The sequence below is a fragment of the Pongo pygmaeus genome, chromosome 9 (assembly GCF_028885625.2).
Source record: "Pongo pygmaeus isolate AG05252 chromosome 9, NHGRI_mPonPyg2-v2.0_pri, whole genome shotgun sequence".
NCBI classification, from domain to species: Eukaryota; Metazoa; Chordata; class Mammalia; order Primates; family Hominidae; genus Pongo; species Pongo pygmaeus.
Genome location: NC_072382.2, coordinates 43606273 through 43624208, shown reverse-complemented (window position 1 = coordinate 43624208; position 17936 = coordinate 43606273).

Below are 17936 nucleotides of genomic sequence, written 5' to 3'. Positions count from 1 at the left end.
TAAGTGAAATCTAAGTCTACTATAGCAACGTTGATTTATTACTTTCCATTCCCTATTTTATAGGGCATAAAAAGGTATTTCTGCAGAAGTATTTGAGCAAAGTTATTATAAATGCTCAAATTCCTTCTAGTTTTAGCATTTGATTCCTTCATCCTAGAAGCCTACATGTCTGACTTTAATCCAACCTTGAATAATGGTGGTAACTGAAATAATTACATGCTCATTAGAGATTGTTTTTTTGGGGGGAGCCCTTACTTGAAAATTGAGGACTTTACACAATAAATTGATAAAGTATGCTAAGAAGCAGCCAGGCACAGTGGCTCATGCCTATAATCCTGGCACTTTGGGAGGCCAAGGCGGGCAGATCGCTTGAGGTCAGAAGTTCAAGACCAGCCTGGCCAACATGGAGAAATCGTGTCTCTACTAAAAATACAAAAAAAAAAAAAAAAAAATTAGCTGGGCGTGGTGATACATGCCTGTAATCCCAGCTTCTCGGTATGCTAGGGAATAGAATCACTTGAATCCAGGAGGCAGAGGTTGTGGCGAGCCAAGATTGAGCCACTGAAGAAGCAAAACAAGGTCATGTAGAATTAAGTTAGTTAAATATATCCAAACCACAGGTAAATGCATTAAAAAGAACATCACTTGTTTGTTAGGAATGTGGCAGTTAAAAAAAATTCATTTATAGTGTTTACATAAAAATATGAAGAAAATACTTCAATTAATGTAGTCAATTCTAAAACCAGTTTATTTTATCTAAATGAAACTAAAATTTCTCAAGCAGATGTTGAAATTTAGAAATCTATTATCTGCATTCATCTATGCTACTCTCAATATTTAAGCAACATTTCTCTTTCAGTCTAAAAGATACCAAATTATATCTGTATGTTCATGTATATTCATATAGAAAAGTATCAGAAACTTTTATAAAACAGATTACTTAGGGAGGAACTGAGACAGACGTGCTGTTCCTCAGAGTTACGTTTGTAGCACGTACCATGGTTATTGGCATATAATCGGAATTCAACATATATGAATAAATTAATATATTAAAATATTAAACAAAGCTGGTGACAGATTTTCTACATAGACATATTTCATGATATTTTAAAAAAGCACACGATAGCCTAGTTGTTTCAAATTTATGTCTGTTTAGTATCATGTAAGTTATCATATATACTCTGATGCTTGTGCACAACCTATGTCTGTTTATGCATATATCTGCAAAATTATTTCGTTTATTTTGTTCTATAAAGCTAGTCAGCTTAACAGAACTTACTTTGGGTTCTATTATATTTTGGTTCAGTTAAAAGACAATAGTGTTTATATTTTTTATATTTGCTTCAAGACTTCTAGACCAGATAGACACAAGATGCTGTGCATCTTGCGTACAATACTGGGAAGATTCATTTTCCTTCCTCATTGAATGGCATATCAAATACATAGTCTGGGAGTTTATCTGTGATAAATGCACTCTGTTTAATGCAATGAGACAGTTTCTTAATTTGAGTACCTAGCATAGTTTCAGCTAAATCTCCTCTGCTGACTTAATTAGAAAGATCTTAATATTAATTACTTTGCATCTAAATTTTTGGAGTCTTGCAAATGAAAAAAATACATAATTCTTTTACAGAATGAAAAAATGCTCAGTAATAAAAACAGTTTGCATGGTTTTTAAGTGTGTGTAAATATGTTAAGCAGCGAATGAATTATTCAACACTCTGCATCCTTGGAAGATGTACAGATTGTAATGTGCCTCCCTAATTTGACTTTCATACCAAATTATTTTATTTCCAGTTGTTTTTATTAAATAGTATTCATTAGAAAAATTTATTTATCAATTTACCATATCTTGCAAATAAGGAAAGCTAAAAACGTATTTTCAGCAAGTTTTGTAGTTTTTGCTGTAGAATTTCTTGTACTGATAAATATTGTTTTAATTATCTTATTGTGGTATAGAAATGTAAGCAAAATATAAGTGGAAATCTTTTCAGTTTGATTACACTTATACCCAGAAGCTATGTTTAAAACAATTACATAGAGCTCAACTTCAAGTATGTGTCAATACTCTAGGCTATTTTAGTGTGTCTCGCTCTTGAACTGCCTGGCTCAAAGCTCAGTGAAGAAAACTGCTACGTATACAAAGTTTTGCTTCAAATATATGTATACACATTTGATATATGTAGTATATATTATAATATATATTATATATATATGTATTAGTCCGTTCTCACATTGCTATAAAGAACTACCTGAGACTGTATCTTACAAAGAAAAGAGTTTTAGGCCAGGCACGGTGGCTCACGCCTGTAATCACAGCACTTTGGAAGGCCGAGGTAGGGGGATCACGAGGTGAGGAGTTCGAGAACAGTCTGACAACACAGTGAAACCCCATCTCTACTAAAAATAAAAATAAATAAAATAAAAAATAGCCAGATGTGGTGGCGAGTGCCTGTAATCCTAGCTACTCGGGAGGCTGAGGCAGGAGAATCTCTTGAACCTGGGAGGTGGAGGTTGTAGTGAGCAAGTGAGCAGAGATCACGCCACTGCACACCAGCACCAGCAACAGTGAGAGTCTCCTTCAAAAAAAAAAAAAAAAAAAAAAGGTTTAATTGGCTCACAGTTCCACAGGCTGTACAGGAAGCATGGCTAGGGAGGCTTAAGGAAATTTTACAATCCTGGCAGAAGGTGAAGGGGAAGCTGGCAGGTCCTAGATGGCTGGAGCAGGAAGAAGAGAGACAGTGAAGTGGGAAGTGCTACACACTTTTAAACAACCAGATTTCATGAGGACTCCATCACGAGAACGTCAAGGGGGAAATTCCCCCCGCCATGGCCTCGCCCATGATCCAATCACTTCCCAGCAGGCCCCTTCTTCATCATGTAGGGATTACAACTGGACATGAGATACTAGTGGGGACACAGAGCCAAACCATATCATTTTTTATTCAGAAGGACATAAAACGTCTTTTATTATTTTTATTGGCAAAGCGACATTGAGAGGTATTTGGATGGTTCCTGCCATTTTATGCTATTAAAAAACAGTTCAGTTTTAAAAACTGAACTATTCTTGTCTTTTGTAATTTTTACACCACAGATCTCATTAAAGTGGTTAGAAATACACTACTACTAAAAACAATAAAAGCATATTAGTAACTTTTATTACTCATTTTATATATATATACACTTTTTCTAATTTAATCCTCCCAGGAAGCAATACTATGATGTAGGAGTTATTATTTTCTCCACATTGTTGATGAAGAACTGAGGTTCAGACAAGTGAAGTGACTTTCCTATGTCATACCAAGCAGTTTAGCAAAGGGGTAAAGTGTCACCTCCCACTATTGCCCTCTTTAACTCATGCTGGGAATGCATTCTTCTAGGTTGAAGCCATTATTTATTTTTTTATTGCTTTAATTTGAAGGAACTAAATTGTGTGTTTTCCTCACAGCTGTACAGTAACTCATGTAATATTCTTCAAGAATCTTGCTAACTTATAAAATGTACGTTGTCTCACCAACTCTAATTACAACCTACGTGCGAATTTTGAAAATGCTTTTTTCAAGATTTTTCTAAGTATAATTGAGGCTGACAGCCAACACAATTTTCAATTGGATTTTCCTCACTTTAATCCTGGAATTGTTTTCTCTAAGAGGACAGAGTAGAGAGATGAAACTAAATAAAGTGGATCTATAGTCAACAAAGAGATATATTTGACATTTTATTTTAAAATTTTAGCTTTCAAATTTTCAATAATAAGAAATATAGAACCAAATTCTTTTAAAAATTTTCATCAGTTTTTTCTTTTATGTAGATTAAAAGATTGACTTAATCTTAAAAATTTGTTACATTTCTTGTAAATAATAGTAGCACCAATAAATGTTACTTTAATTATGCCTTCCTCTAAAACTCTACAAAAGCTATTCAAAAATGGCTTTATATTAAATTCAAGAATAATGTACATGATACAGTTCTAGCAAAAATGTATATTTTCTGATTTTGGTGGCAGATTGATAATCTATGAGTTACATGTTCTAGTTTCGACTTTGTTGCTATAGTAAGATACATAAATTTTTTTATATTTTTCCGTTTGTTCTGTGTCAGTAAACTTACAAGATAGTAATATAAGAACAATCCATTTCTTCAACTATTAGCAAGTTGAAAAGGAATGCATAAAACCACATAAATCCTTCCCATTGATTTATGGTTGACATGGGATGAGGAGGAGAGAGCATTTGAGAAGAGTAGCCCTATGCAGTCATTGTTCTGGCTTGACCACGGGGGCAAAGGGCAGTAATGCATAAAGAAGAGTGCTAAATGTGCTTTCATGAAATCCTCTGTGGCTCTTGTCATCTTCCATCCTTGATTACTGGCCTTCCTTTATAATTCACACAATAAAATTTAAACTAATCCCCTTAAAAGATACTCTCTGTGTCCCCACTATTTTTTCCTATAGACACAGAGAGACTATTATATATTTTGAAGGTATTTAGGTATTTAACTGCCAAGGTGTTCTTCCTGCCCACTGTACAAATAAAGACAACAGCATTACAGTAAAGAAAGAATTGAATAGACATGAGGCCAGCCACATCAAAAAGAAGACATGTCAGTACTCACATGCTCTCCTTCAAAGCTCCTAGGGTAGAGGTTTCTCAGGCAGTTTGGGGGAAGGGTGGAGATGGCTAGGCTTGCTGCTGATTGGTTGGGGAAGAGAGGAAATCGTAGAGGGTCAAAGCTGTCCTCCTGTCTGCTACATTGCTTCTGGGTGGGGCTATAGCAGCAGGTGTATCTGGGTGGAGCCATGGGTGTCACACTTGCAAAAAACCTGAAAAGATATCTCTAAAGGCCAATTTTAGGTTCTACAATAGTGATATGATTTGCAAAAGTAATTGAGGAAGTTGCATATCTTATAACCTCTGCAATAATGGCTGACAATCATTTATGTCTGCACCTTAGCAGCACTCAGGCTCCTCTCCTCTCTTCAGCCTGATGACTTCCCATTAGCTTTACAAAAGTTGTTGGATTTAGGGGGAGGCCTGTTATCATTTAAACAATATCCTGCATATTGGTGTTGCAAGATTCTTTGTCTAGGATGCCTTTCTCACTCTTAAATATAATTAAACTTTATTCCTTTGCTGATACACTGTTATAAGTATGTGAACCCTAATTTCATGTTGCCATAGCTGTTAAGGGGACTGAGACCCCTTTTCTTCCTTTAAGTCTTGACTTTCTGGGTCCTAAACAAATGTAATTTTACACTGAGATTATTTAAATGGCAAAATCTTAGCCTATATGACTTCCTCTATCCAACTGAACACTCCAGATAAAACCTGACTTGGAAAGGGACTAAAAGTTTAAGTTGCAAAACCTTATCAAGCACCATAAACATCAGCCTTGTAGGTAGTGAAATGGAGAACCTCAACAAGAAAGCTACTGTTATCTGGAGATATCTTATTTGCCCTTTAATATTACACAAATGCAAAGAAAACACTTGGCACTGCATGTTAAAGCCCTCCAGGCACTAAAATTCTGGATTTTATCTCTCTGTCTGCATTTGCATTTTCATTCTCTTTCCCTCTCTTTCTTTGTCTCTCTCTCTTGTCTGTATGTGTGTGTGTATATATATCTATCTATATATATATATCTATATATAGATATATAGTACCTACTGTGAATCACACATTATTTCCTTAATTTTAGTAGAAATTATATGGATTCCAGATGCTGGTAGACCAAATAAGAACTTCCAGCTTTTTCAATTCTTTTGCTAGTTAATCATTCTCAATCTACTTCGACTTCCACTTATACTCTTATCTCATTTCTCACGTGATTTTATCTTTATCCCACACCACACTACTGACTACCACAGTGCCCTAGCCAAAATTCTTGTGTACATCTGATATGCTTTTCAGTACTTGAGAATTTGTAAATTTCTTTTAATACTGTACTGCAATCTCACTTAGCTTAACGGAGGGCTCTCTCAATCTCACTTAGCTTAATTTCTCTTGATCAAGAGAAATTAAGACCTCTATTCACTCTTAATCACCTAGAGAGCGATATATCAGAAGTATACTTAAGGAATAGATAGAGACTAGTGGTTTTCTTACCATGTTAATAATAGCAAATGCATGTCAATTTCAGCACAAGTTTTAGGGATTAAATACTGTACTAGCTTTCTCACAAATATTTAGAACTCTTAATTGAAGTTAGTAAGTCCAAACTACCTCTGTATTAGTAACTATGTTGTGCCCCAATTTTTTTAGCCTCTTGAAGGATGAGCAGGGGTAATAGAAGAATCTTTAGCACTTATGAACTGCCCATGTGTATTACTCCATTCTCACACTGCTATGACATACTGCTAAAAGTCTGGGTGATTTAAAAAGGAAAGAGGTTTAATTGACTCACAGTTCCTCATGGCTAGGAAGGCCTCAGGAAACTTACAATTATGGCTGAAGGCATCTCTTGACAGAGCGGCAGGAGAGAGAATGAGTGTCAGCAGGGGAAATGCCAGATACTTATAAAATCACCAGATCTCATGAGAATCCACTCACTATCATGAGGATAGCATGAGAGAAACCACCCCCACGATTAAATTACCTTCCACCTGGTCCCTCCCATGACATGTGGAGATTATGGAATTATAATTCAAGATGAGATCTGGGTGGGGACACAAAACCAAACCATATCATTTAGCCCCTGGCCCCTCCCAAATCTCATGTCCTCACATTTCAAAACACAATCATGCCCTTCCAACAGTCCCCCAAAGTCTTAACTCATTCCAGAATTAACCCAAAAGTCCAAGTCCAAAGTCTCATCTGAGACAAGGCAAATCCCTTTCCCCTACGAGCCTGTAAAGCGAAAATCAAGTTAATTACTTCCTAGATACAATGGAGATACAGGCACTGGGTAAATATACCCATTCTAAATGGGAGAAATTGGCCACAACAAAGGGGCTACAGGCCCTATGCAAGTTTGAGATCCAATAGGGCAGTCATTAAACCTTAAAGTTCCGAAATGATCTCCTGTGACTCCATGTCTCACATCCTGGTCACACTGATGCAAGAGGTGGGCTCCCACAGCCTTGGGCAGCTCCACCCCTGTGGTTTTTCAGGTAACAGCCCCCGTCCCAGCTGCTATGACTGCTTGAATTTTCAATTTTTACATTTTACATTTTAAATGTAAACATTTTGTAGTTTTTCTTTTATTGTGGATGTTTAAACTTTCTGCTTTATTTTAACTTCGTTAAATGCTGAGGATTTACATTTCATTTTTTCATATTGCCCTATGCTCAGATTCCAGAGTAAGCATTTTGATTCTTGAATTTTCTTCTCTTGTAGTCGGCACTAGAAATGCCTACTAGTCCTGCCCCTATGTAGAGCACAAATGCATTTCTTTATTATTATTATTAAATTATGTCCATCAGTGTGAACAGTGCTGTCACTTAATTATTCCTCCTGTGTACTCTAAATGTTGTAACAATGCAAGGGATGTGTAACCATAGGTAGATAAGTGAAAACCAGGGAACACACACAAGACTATTTTTCTCCTTTAGCATGTCTATTTATTTGATTTTCATGCCTTGAAACACCATAGGAGAGCTACAGTGAATGCTGCCTTTGAAAAAAAATGAAAAGCTCTTTTAAATAGTCTGTATATTCAGTAAAGCTGTGTTTTACTGCATCTCCAAATGCTGTTGGTTAGTATTCAAGACTGAGGGTTACTTGTAAATCAATATCTAGTGTCAGATCTAAATTAAATGTTATTACTGTTAGTTTTGTGAGTCATCATTTAAAGTCCCTTTGCATCAGTTACACCAACAGAGGTAATTTCTCTAGCTTATTTTATTTTATCTTAATTTTAATGCCTCAAAATGTGTTGTATTCGCTACTCGCTTTTCTATTCTGCCACTGCTGAAAGAGATTTTCTCACGGATTGATGAGAAAGTCCTTTGGGTAACATACTCAATGGTCAAAAGAAAATGAGAATACTTTAGGAGGCTGAAGCAGGTGGACCATGAGGTCAGAAGATCGAGACCATCCTGGCTACCACGGTGAAACCTCATCTCTACTAAAAAACACAAAAAATTAGCCGGGAGTGGTGGCACGCACCTATAGTCACAGCTACTCGGGAGGCTGAGGCAAGAGAATCACTTGAACCCAGGAGGTGGATGTTGCAGTGAGCCGAGATTGTGCCACTGCACTCCAGCCTGGGTAACAGAGCGAGACTCCATCTCAAAAAAAAAAAGAAAAGAAAAAGAAAAGCATTATTAAGGTGACTTCTGTGTTTTTTTCTTTTTAGTTGTCACATGAACCTGTCTTTTTATTTTTTTCCTGTTCGGAAAAGCAAGGTAAAACTTTTGACATTTTAATCTAGAATAATGTTTCTAAAATGAAAGATTAGATTGTTTCAAAGGCTTAAGAGAAAATTCTAATGGCTGAAGATAAAAAGTAGCCAATTAGTGATAGCCATAATAAAGAAAAAGAGGAGAGAATTGGAAGCATAAAAGATCAAAATGCTAGTTCTTTTGTTATGAACAATTCTAAACTTTTCCTTCATTTTTTCCCTGCCAAGATTCTTCAGCTGCCAGTTAGAATATAAAAGGACAGAAACGACCTTTGTTCCAATGGTAACAAGAAAAAGAAAAGATGGAATATAATAAAAATTATATGCTTCTTTAAGGGTAGAGAAGAGCGGTGGGTTCAAGGAAGCTAAATAAAATGAATTCCAGGGAAAAAGAAGCCCTTCAGAGAGAAGGGGACAGCAAGAGCCACTTCCATTTGGGGTCATGGCCAGGGTTGGGTTCAGATTACCCTGCCAGAACTGAGGGAAATGGGGGCTCAAGCCCAGAGGTTACTCCTGTGCTACTGAACAGATTTCAAGGCTGGGTGAGGATAACACCTCACCTCTCCTCAGGAACATTGTTCAAGGGACCAGAAAAATGTGTACAGAGCTCTTGAGAGCCAAGAGAGAAGAGGCATTCTTGTTATTCCATGATATGGCTGTGGATTTCACCCACCAAGAGTGGAAGCTATCGAGCGTTGCCCAGAGGACTCTGTACAGGGACATGATGCTGGAAAACTAGAGCAACTTGCTCTTCCTGCGTATTCCATTTTCCAAACCAACATTGGTCATTTTGCTGGAGCAAGGGGGAGAGCCTTGGAGAGAGGAGAGCCAATGTCTGCCCACCTCCTGTTTAGTAGATCCAAACCCAGAAATTCAACCCCTGCTTCTCCTCCCCTCTGGCCTTCTGCAGTCAGCAATTATGCCAAAACGTGCTACATTATCATCACCTTCAGGGCTACCCAGGATTGGCTGCAGAAACTTTTCAAATAATGAATTTATGCCAAGTAGATCAGGAGAAGCAAACACCACTCTCTTATCAAAGCTATTGGAATGAGAGAGTGGAAAGTCAAAACAGGAAACAGGGCTCTAAATCCTTTTTGGGGACAATACAGGAAAAGATTACTTCAATGACCTCCAGCCCACCTAAACAACAGCTACTAAGCTCTAGGGAGGACAACACAATGGGAGAAATAAAACTGAGCTCAGCAGGGAAGCCAAATCCCATAGAAACAGGCAAATTATTGAAGTGGGCAGAAATGCCAGGATTTGAAATAGTCAGTTGTAAAAACTGTGGGCTAGACTTTAACCAGAAGTCAGTCCTCTTTACTCATCAGACGACTCACTCAGGAGGAAAGCTTTATATTTGCAGTGAGTGTAGATGAAGCTTTAGCTATAAATCAGCTCTTGTCACACACAAGAGATCACATACCGGGAAGAAGGCTTATCTCTGCCCAGATGGTGGGCACACTTTTAGCCAGAAGTTAAACCTAGTCACACACAAAATGGCACACCTGTGAGGAGTGTGGGCGGAGCTTTAGCCAGAAGTCAACCTTCATCAGACATCTTAGGATACACTCAGGGGAGAAGCCCTTTGCGTGCAGGGAGTGTGGGCGAGGCTTTAGGGATAAATCCAACCTTATCACACACAAGAGGACTCACTCCTGGGAGAAGCCTTACGTGTGCAGGGATTGTGGGAGACTCTAGAGATAAATCAGTTGTCAGTAAACACCAGAGAGTTCATTCAGGAGAGAATCCTTATTTGTGCAGTGAATGTGGCCAGAGCTTTAGTCAGAAATCATACTTACATTAAACACAAGAGCACACATTCAAGAGAGAAGGCTTTTGTGTGTCGAGAGTATGGGCGAGGGTTTAGCGATAAGTCAAACCTTACCACACACCAGAGCACTCACTCAGGAGAGAACCCGTATATGTGTGTAGAGTGTGGACGAGGGTTTAATGTTAAGTCAGCTTTCATTACACACCAGAGAACACACTCAGGACAGAAGATTTACATGTGCACAGAATGTAGGTGAGGCTTTAAACATAAATCAACTCTTGTTGCACATCAGGACCCACTCTGGTGAGAAGCCTTATGTGTAGAAGGAATGTGGATGAGCCTTTAGAAAAAAGTCACACCTCTTCAGTTATCAGAGAACACACTCCGGAGAGAAGGCATCTGTCTGCACAGAGTGGGGGCAAGGCTTTAGCCAGAAAGCAAATCTATTTAGGCAAGATAGCTCACTCAAAGGAGAAGCCCTTTGTGTGCAGGGAGTGTGGATGAGGCTTCAGCCTGAAGTCAGCCCTCATAAGACATCAGAGGACACATTCAGGAGAGAAGCCTTATGTGTGCAAGAAGTGTGAGTGGGGGTTTAGTGATAAGGCAACCCTCATCATGCATCAGAGAACACACTCAGGGGAGAAGTCTTATGTTTGCAATAGGTGTGGGGAGGGTTTTACATTGAAGTCACACCTTACTAGACATCAGAGGACACACTTGTTGTAGAGAAGATTTATGTACAGGGAGTGTAGGCAAAGCTTTGGCAATGTCATATCTCACCACTGAAGACAAGACAGCTGTCGGGGCAATCTCATGTTTGCAAAGGGTAGATTTCAGAGATATGTTAATCATCACCAGAGAACAGGAGACCTACATGTATAAGGCAGTGGTTCTCAAGTGGAAACAATTTTATACCTGCCCCCACCACGTGACATTTGGCGATGTCTAGAGCCATTTTTTTTTTTAATTGTCACAAATGGGAGATTGTTACTGGCATCTAGCAGGCAGAGGCCAAAAATGGTGCTATACATTCTGTAATGCACAGGACAGCTCCCCACAACAAAGAATTATTCAACCCTACAAGACTTGGACCCTTCTAAGGGCAGCTTTGTCTTCAGAACCTCTTTACTGGCTTGGCCAAACCTTTCTTAGACTGTGCTATAGCTAAGAGCTGTCCAAACTGACATAATAGGCTTCCTTGAAATGACACCATGACATTGAAAACAATATTTTTGCCAGAAAATGTGTACCCTCAGTCTCATCATGAACAATCATTAGACGAACATAAATTGAAAAATATTCTACAAAATAACTGCTCTGTATTCTTTTAAAATATCAAGGATGAGAAAGATAAGGAAAGGCTAAGTAGCTGTTCCAGATTAAAGGAGACCACAGAGACATGACCACTTAATATGATGTTTCATACAGGATTAGATCCTAGGCAGAAAAATATAAATACGAAGACTATAGAGTAGAGAGTAGTATTTAATAAATCCATGTTTAATGCAGTAATGTGGTCATGTAGTCATACTCTTGCTCTAAGGAAATATGCAGCTGAGTTTTTAGGGGTAAAGGAAAAAAGATGACTCCAACTTATTCACAAATTGTACGAAAAAATGGTATCAAAGTGCTTACAGAAGACAAAATATATATAAAAATATAAATATGTTTTCCAGGAGAGATAAAAAGACAAAGGGAGAAAGAGAGATAACACAAAGGAAACAAATATAAATCACTGGTAAATACAGTTAAAAGATGTATGAGAATGCTTTACACTTTTGGTTTTTGGCAATTTTCCTCTAGGTTTTGTATTGTATAAAAGTAAATACATTAGTAAAGTAGGAAAAAATAACAGAGAAAGGAAGGAAGCCCCTGGGTTGTTGGGTTGGTTAGTGGTTAGAATAATCACAGGTAAAATTTGGTATGAGCTGCAACACAGCCTGAATCAACTCAACTCCTGAAGAAATCAGAAAGGTTAGTCTATACCCTAATTTCCAGGTAGAAGAAAGGGCTTGTGAAATATCCATACTTTAGTCTCTAATAGTTCTTTCATATACCATGTTTTGAATGTAATTAAAAATTACCAGACATGGAAAAAAGTAGGACAATGTAACTTATAGTCAAAAGAAAATAATTGAAACAGACCGATAGGTCACCCAGTTAATGGAAATAGCATTTAGAGCTTCAAATCAATTATTGTAACTGTTGTAAAGAACTTAGAAGAAGACTGGTAAGACACTTTAGAAGAAAAATCAAATTTCCAGGAAAAGAACCAAATATTAATATTCATATTGAAATATGCAATATCTGATTTTTTCTGGGTTTGCAGATACAACAAAATTAACTGCCATCTTTCCCCAATTTCTTTCTGAAATAACTTTTATTGAGATTCAAATAAGTGATTTAAATGAACCCAGAAATAACATTAAAGGAAGCCATTGCTTTGGAAGCTATTCATTTCTTCATTTTTTAGAACTGAGAAAAAAAGTTATTAAACCGTGATCCAATCAACTATATTATGAAGGAGCTCAAAATTTGGATCCTAAATAAAAATTATTCACCTCTTTTCAACTCTGCCACTTGCTTCTGAAGTTAAACATGCTTTTGTGATTCTTGTTTAGAAATGTTTTTATTTCCAAATTTTAAATAGGGTATTTGAGTTCTCTTGAAGAATTTGCCTAAATAGTATTCTTTTTCATAGATAAATTGATTAAAATTTATTATGTTTTAGACCTAACAAGAATCTTCCCTCTCTCCCTCTTCTTCCCTTTCTCTCTCTCTTTCTTCTTCTTCTCTCTCTCTCTCTCTGTCTCTCATATATTAAGAGCAACCCTGCCCACAAATTTAGTAAATACAACATTTAGGTTTTTTGACTTTAATTTCATAGGAACAATAACCATTAAAGATAAAAAATTGTGATTTATTCATTTTCATTAATTAATATTCTTATGTTAAGTAGGATCAAAAATCAATGGACTGGCCAGATATGACCTACTTATTGTTGGGATTAAAATGGGTGGAAAGTCTGGGGAATTAGTGTTTACTATAAAAAAATTCCTGCAATGGAAATAAGACCAAGATATTTTGGATAACTATGATTTTTGTGCTCCTTTTCTAGTATTTGACATCAGAGCCCTTTCAGTTCTGTGTGCTTAAATAAAACAAATAACATTTATTGGTTTGGGGTTATCAAAATTTAACTATTTTCTCTCATTGGAAAGGCAGTATGAACTCATATGCCTCCCACCACCACTTTTTGGATATATTACAAGTAAGCTTTTTTGAAAATTAGAGATTCTTACTTGTTATTTCATAAATACACACACACATGCACATGGTCACATACACTCCAGGGAACCTATAATTCAATACAACCTTCTTATTAAGAAAATTTTTCTTATAAATGTTGGTGCTAAATGAGAATTAAATGCATAAGAAATTACTCTTGTAAGATTTATAATTAAATTAATGAGTCTATCATTCTGAATTTAAAAAAATGTGAGAGAGCCACAGGTGTAGTTAATCTGGAATTGTATATATGAGAAGTAGGTAATTAGTTATATATCTTTTTCTGACTTTTTTCTCTGGAGTCTCCTTTACCAAGAGCAAAAGGAATCTTGATAGTGAGATTTCTGTCTATGCTTGTGGCCCTCAGAGAAGCATTTCAATAGATTATTCATCTGTAAAACTGGAATGGGGAGAGAAGATCCTCTGTCAACCTTAAGATGCAAGCTGTGCTATATAATAGTTGAAAGGACACAGAAAAATATTTAGGAAATTAAAGCAAGCTACCATTCTAGACATAGGGAGTATAAATAAATGGATTTTGATATTGATGGATTCCATTGCCTCCTACTTCTCTTACATTCTTAAGCCCAGATAGCTGAATCATACTTGCTGTTTCTGTTTAGTTCCCTTGGCAGATAAAGACAAACTGTTATAGTAGTGAATATTAACCTTCAAAAGGAAATGGGAAGAGTTATAGGGATCATTTGCTTCAAATATGGATTCTTTCTCTTTATTTGCTCCAAGAACTTAGATAACATGGGCTACTTCTAAAAAACTAATTTCCTTATCTGAAGGATTATTAAGATTCAGTAATATTGTATAAACCAGGATTCTGGTGAGTAGTCATTTTAAAAATACCCCTTTCCTTCTACTGTCCCCTACTTAACTGGTCCCCTCATTAAATTAATGAAAAAACTAAGAGGTCTGTAACAGCTGCAATTTCAGATCATTTGATGATTTTGATCAAGTCACGTAAGTTCTCAGAGTTGCTATTTTGAACAGGTGAATAGTTGACACCTGTTCACCATGCTGTGAAGATAGATGTAGTAACATCCATAAAGCAGGCTATAATCTGGGGAAAGACAAGTGCCACTTGCAATAAAAGTTATAGCAAGAATAACGTTAAAACATATTTATGTTCCAGGTATACCCTAAATAGATTTGGCCATCTGTTGTCCGGGATATATTGACCTCTAATTAAAAACAAATAAATATCTTCCAGTATTCATGAAAGTACATTTTAGCAAATTGTTACTGTTCTGTAAGAGTTTCTCACAGGTTGACAAAGAGCCTTTGGGCAACAGCACTGGACTATGCTGGCAGGAAAGGGAAACCCTACCAGGACACATTCTGTGCACAATTACCAATCAGCCAGCAGCACTTCTCACTGAGATTTTATAATACTTGCACTGAGCAAACATTAACAACTTTAACCTGGATGTTTTGCCAGGATTTTAGATTACACAGTGCCTGACAGCAGTATGTGCCATGTAATATGGCACCATAAATTTCATAGTGTTACATTTAAACAGAACAACATTTGTATTATCTGTTAGTAATATCTGTGAGACCTTTTTACATTAAATTTGGTACTTTGATTTTTCTTAATATCTGTAGAAGGAGTATTAGCATATGTTCTTTAAATGCAATTGTTTATTTAAACACTGGAACAAAACAGTGTGTGCAAAAACACGCTGTGTGATTATTAAGGAAGTCAGCATATTTTATGGTATGTTTTAAACATTTAAAGGTACCTCAGCTACTATTGTTTTTATATGGCTTACTACATATGGCTTTTTAAATTATATCTGCAAGTATTTCCCCAAGCCAGATTGGGTGCCTGAACATGTTCTACTGAATGCTAAATGATTCAATAAAGTCCACGAGCACTCCAAAAAAGTGCTGTCTTTATATTCACAAGAGTGTGGTAGGAGAAAAATATTATCTGAGTGTCTTTCTCTGCATTGAAAAAGAAAGAATAATACAAATGACTTTCTAAATATGTTTGGGGGAAAGTTATTACCTAGTTTATAAAGAGAAGAAACATTTATTTTAAAAGTCAGAGCCAAATAATAACAGAAGTAAAGAAGGCAAAGAAAATTAGAGAAAGAAAAAGAAAAAAAAAAGTCTTTCAGGAGAATTCTTTGTGCTTTCAAGAATGGAATCAATTAAAGATACATATCAGTGATGCACACAATTCAAACAATGCCCATTTTTCAGTTTCTACTGATTCAAATAGACTTTCAACTTTTTATATAAAAATTGAATGCTATTTTAAAATAAAATGATATGCCAAAGAGTATGTTTTTCATTTTTTAGAAAGTGTAATGAAAAGGGTTGGAGAATAAAAAGGATCCCTGTTTGTAAGGATGAACACATTCAGAATTTTAAAGGCTAGCTCACGCTCAGTCTCAGGGAGACAGTGGTGATGGTCTCCCAGTAGGACTTGCATCTTCTCTCATACCTCCCATCTATCCTTCAAAGAACTCAATATACTCTTCTTAAAGCATGCTGGCTCCTAGTTAGTTTGCAAATAAATGCATTCAAGACCTACGATGATCTCATCTCCAGTTTATTTTATGACCTTTTCTCACTGCTCCTTTACACTTATTTGGCTTTCCAGTCAAGTGACCTACTGGTTGAAATATCCCTACGCTTTCTCACTTCCATTATTTTACTCATATTTCACATGCTGTCTACAAAGTTTTGATTTTGCTGCAACTTTTCTATTTCCACTTGTCAATGTTTATTATTTCCCCTTTAAATATTACTCTGATTAACTTTGTTCCTTAAGCCATAAATAATTTTACTGTCTTAAAAACTCCCATAGCAATGTGTGTAGATCTTTCACAGGGTATTTTACCATATTTTCTACCATACATTAACTCATTTATGTGGATGTCTCATATCCTTCACTATTCATATTTTCTTCCATATATTACGTAATCTCTCTGATACCAGAATTCAATTTGTTGTTATGTCACCTCTGTACATCTACCTCTGAGAGTAAATTGCATTTAATGAATATTATATAACTCATTTAATAAACACAAAAACAAATATCTTTATCTTAATTCCATTCATTCTTCTTTCATTGGTACAATTTTATATTTTAATTTGTTTACATTTTTTAATATGGTTGATTGGCAATAAAGTTGGTTCAAGGCCTAGAAAGAGGAGATTAAAGAGAAAATGCCATAGGATAACTATAGAAGGATAGAAAAAGCAGGTTTCAAAACCATCCGTATCCAGGAATTAAGGGACAGAGACCAAAAAAACAGTTTCATAGCAGGAACAATCTAGTTAAGATACCTCTGCTCAGAGGAAATGGAAAAACAAACCATTTCTACTGAACTCTCAAATACTGAGAAAGGGGCATTGCATTGGTTTAATTGTTCTGGGAGAACTGTATTTGGGAAGATGTGACTACTGTCTACACTCTGTGCCTGAAAAATTTCTTTCAGTAGTGAAGACATAGTTGCCTTAAAAAAAAGGTGGTCCATTAGGAAAGAACAATAAAAATTGTGAAAAAAAAACTAACATATATATATATATAATGTATCATGTGGATACATTAGGTAAAGTGTGGGAAATTATTTTTATAAAATGTAACTAATAAGCATGTTCTTGAAGTGTTTTATTATAGTCTATTGTAATGCATTAGACTAGGGCTGTGTTTACTGCACAAGGGGAATATCTTGCATAGGTAACAACATGATTGCCATAGAATAGCTTTATTCAAAATACCCCCAAATATGATATAATTAGATTTTCTATGATCAGAATTCTGGGTTAGCATATACTCAAAGATACCAGACTTACTGACTATATGTATAGTATGCTGGGCAGTATGGGTTTAAAAATCAAGTATAAGGAGATTTAAGGATATAAATAGTATCAAATTTATGAAGAAGATGAGATATGTGTCTCTACAAAGAGAGACTGTGTGACCAAAAAAATACACATCTAATCAAAGTAACAGACTTTACTTGAGTTCTAGGACTGGATGAGCTTAATGGAAAGAGGTCCTACATTGTGTAAAGCAAAATAAAAGCATTTTCCTTTCAGTAGCCACTAGAAATAGTCCTCTCCAGTGTCTTTACCTCAAAAAGAAGTTCAGGCTGTAAATAACAGTAATGACTTATACGTAATTAGGCTAACAAACATTCACCGAGTGCCTATTCTTTGTCTTGCAGAAACAAAATTATTGGGCCAGATTCTGAAAAGGTAATGAGGAAAACCAAAGTTTATACCTCTCAGCAGCATTTTTTTAAATTCTTAATAAGAGACAGGTAAATGAATGGTTATAGTAATAGTGGTAGAAATCATTATGCCTAGTGGTTTATGAGAACTAGAGAAGGGCTCCCAAGAAGTCAGGGAGAAGGTGGCCTGAATGACTTCTAGAAAGCTGATGATTGAGCTGATATATTGGAGCAGGTTTTAGAGTAATTCAGATGAAGAAGGTATGAAGTGGTTAAGGTTGGAAGGGGGGTAATGTTGAGTAGAAACTGGAAGTCGAAGATACACATTT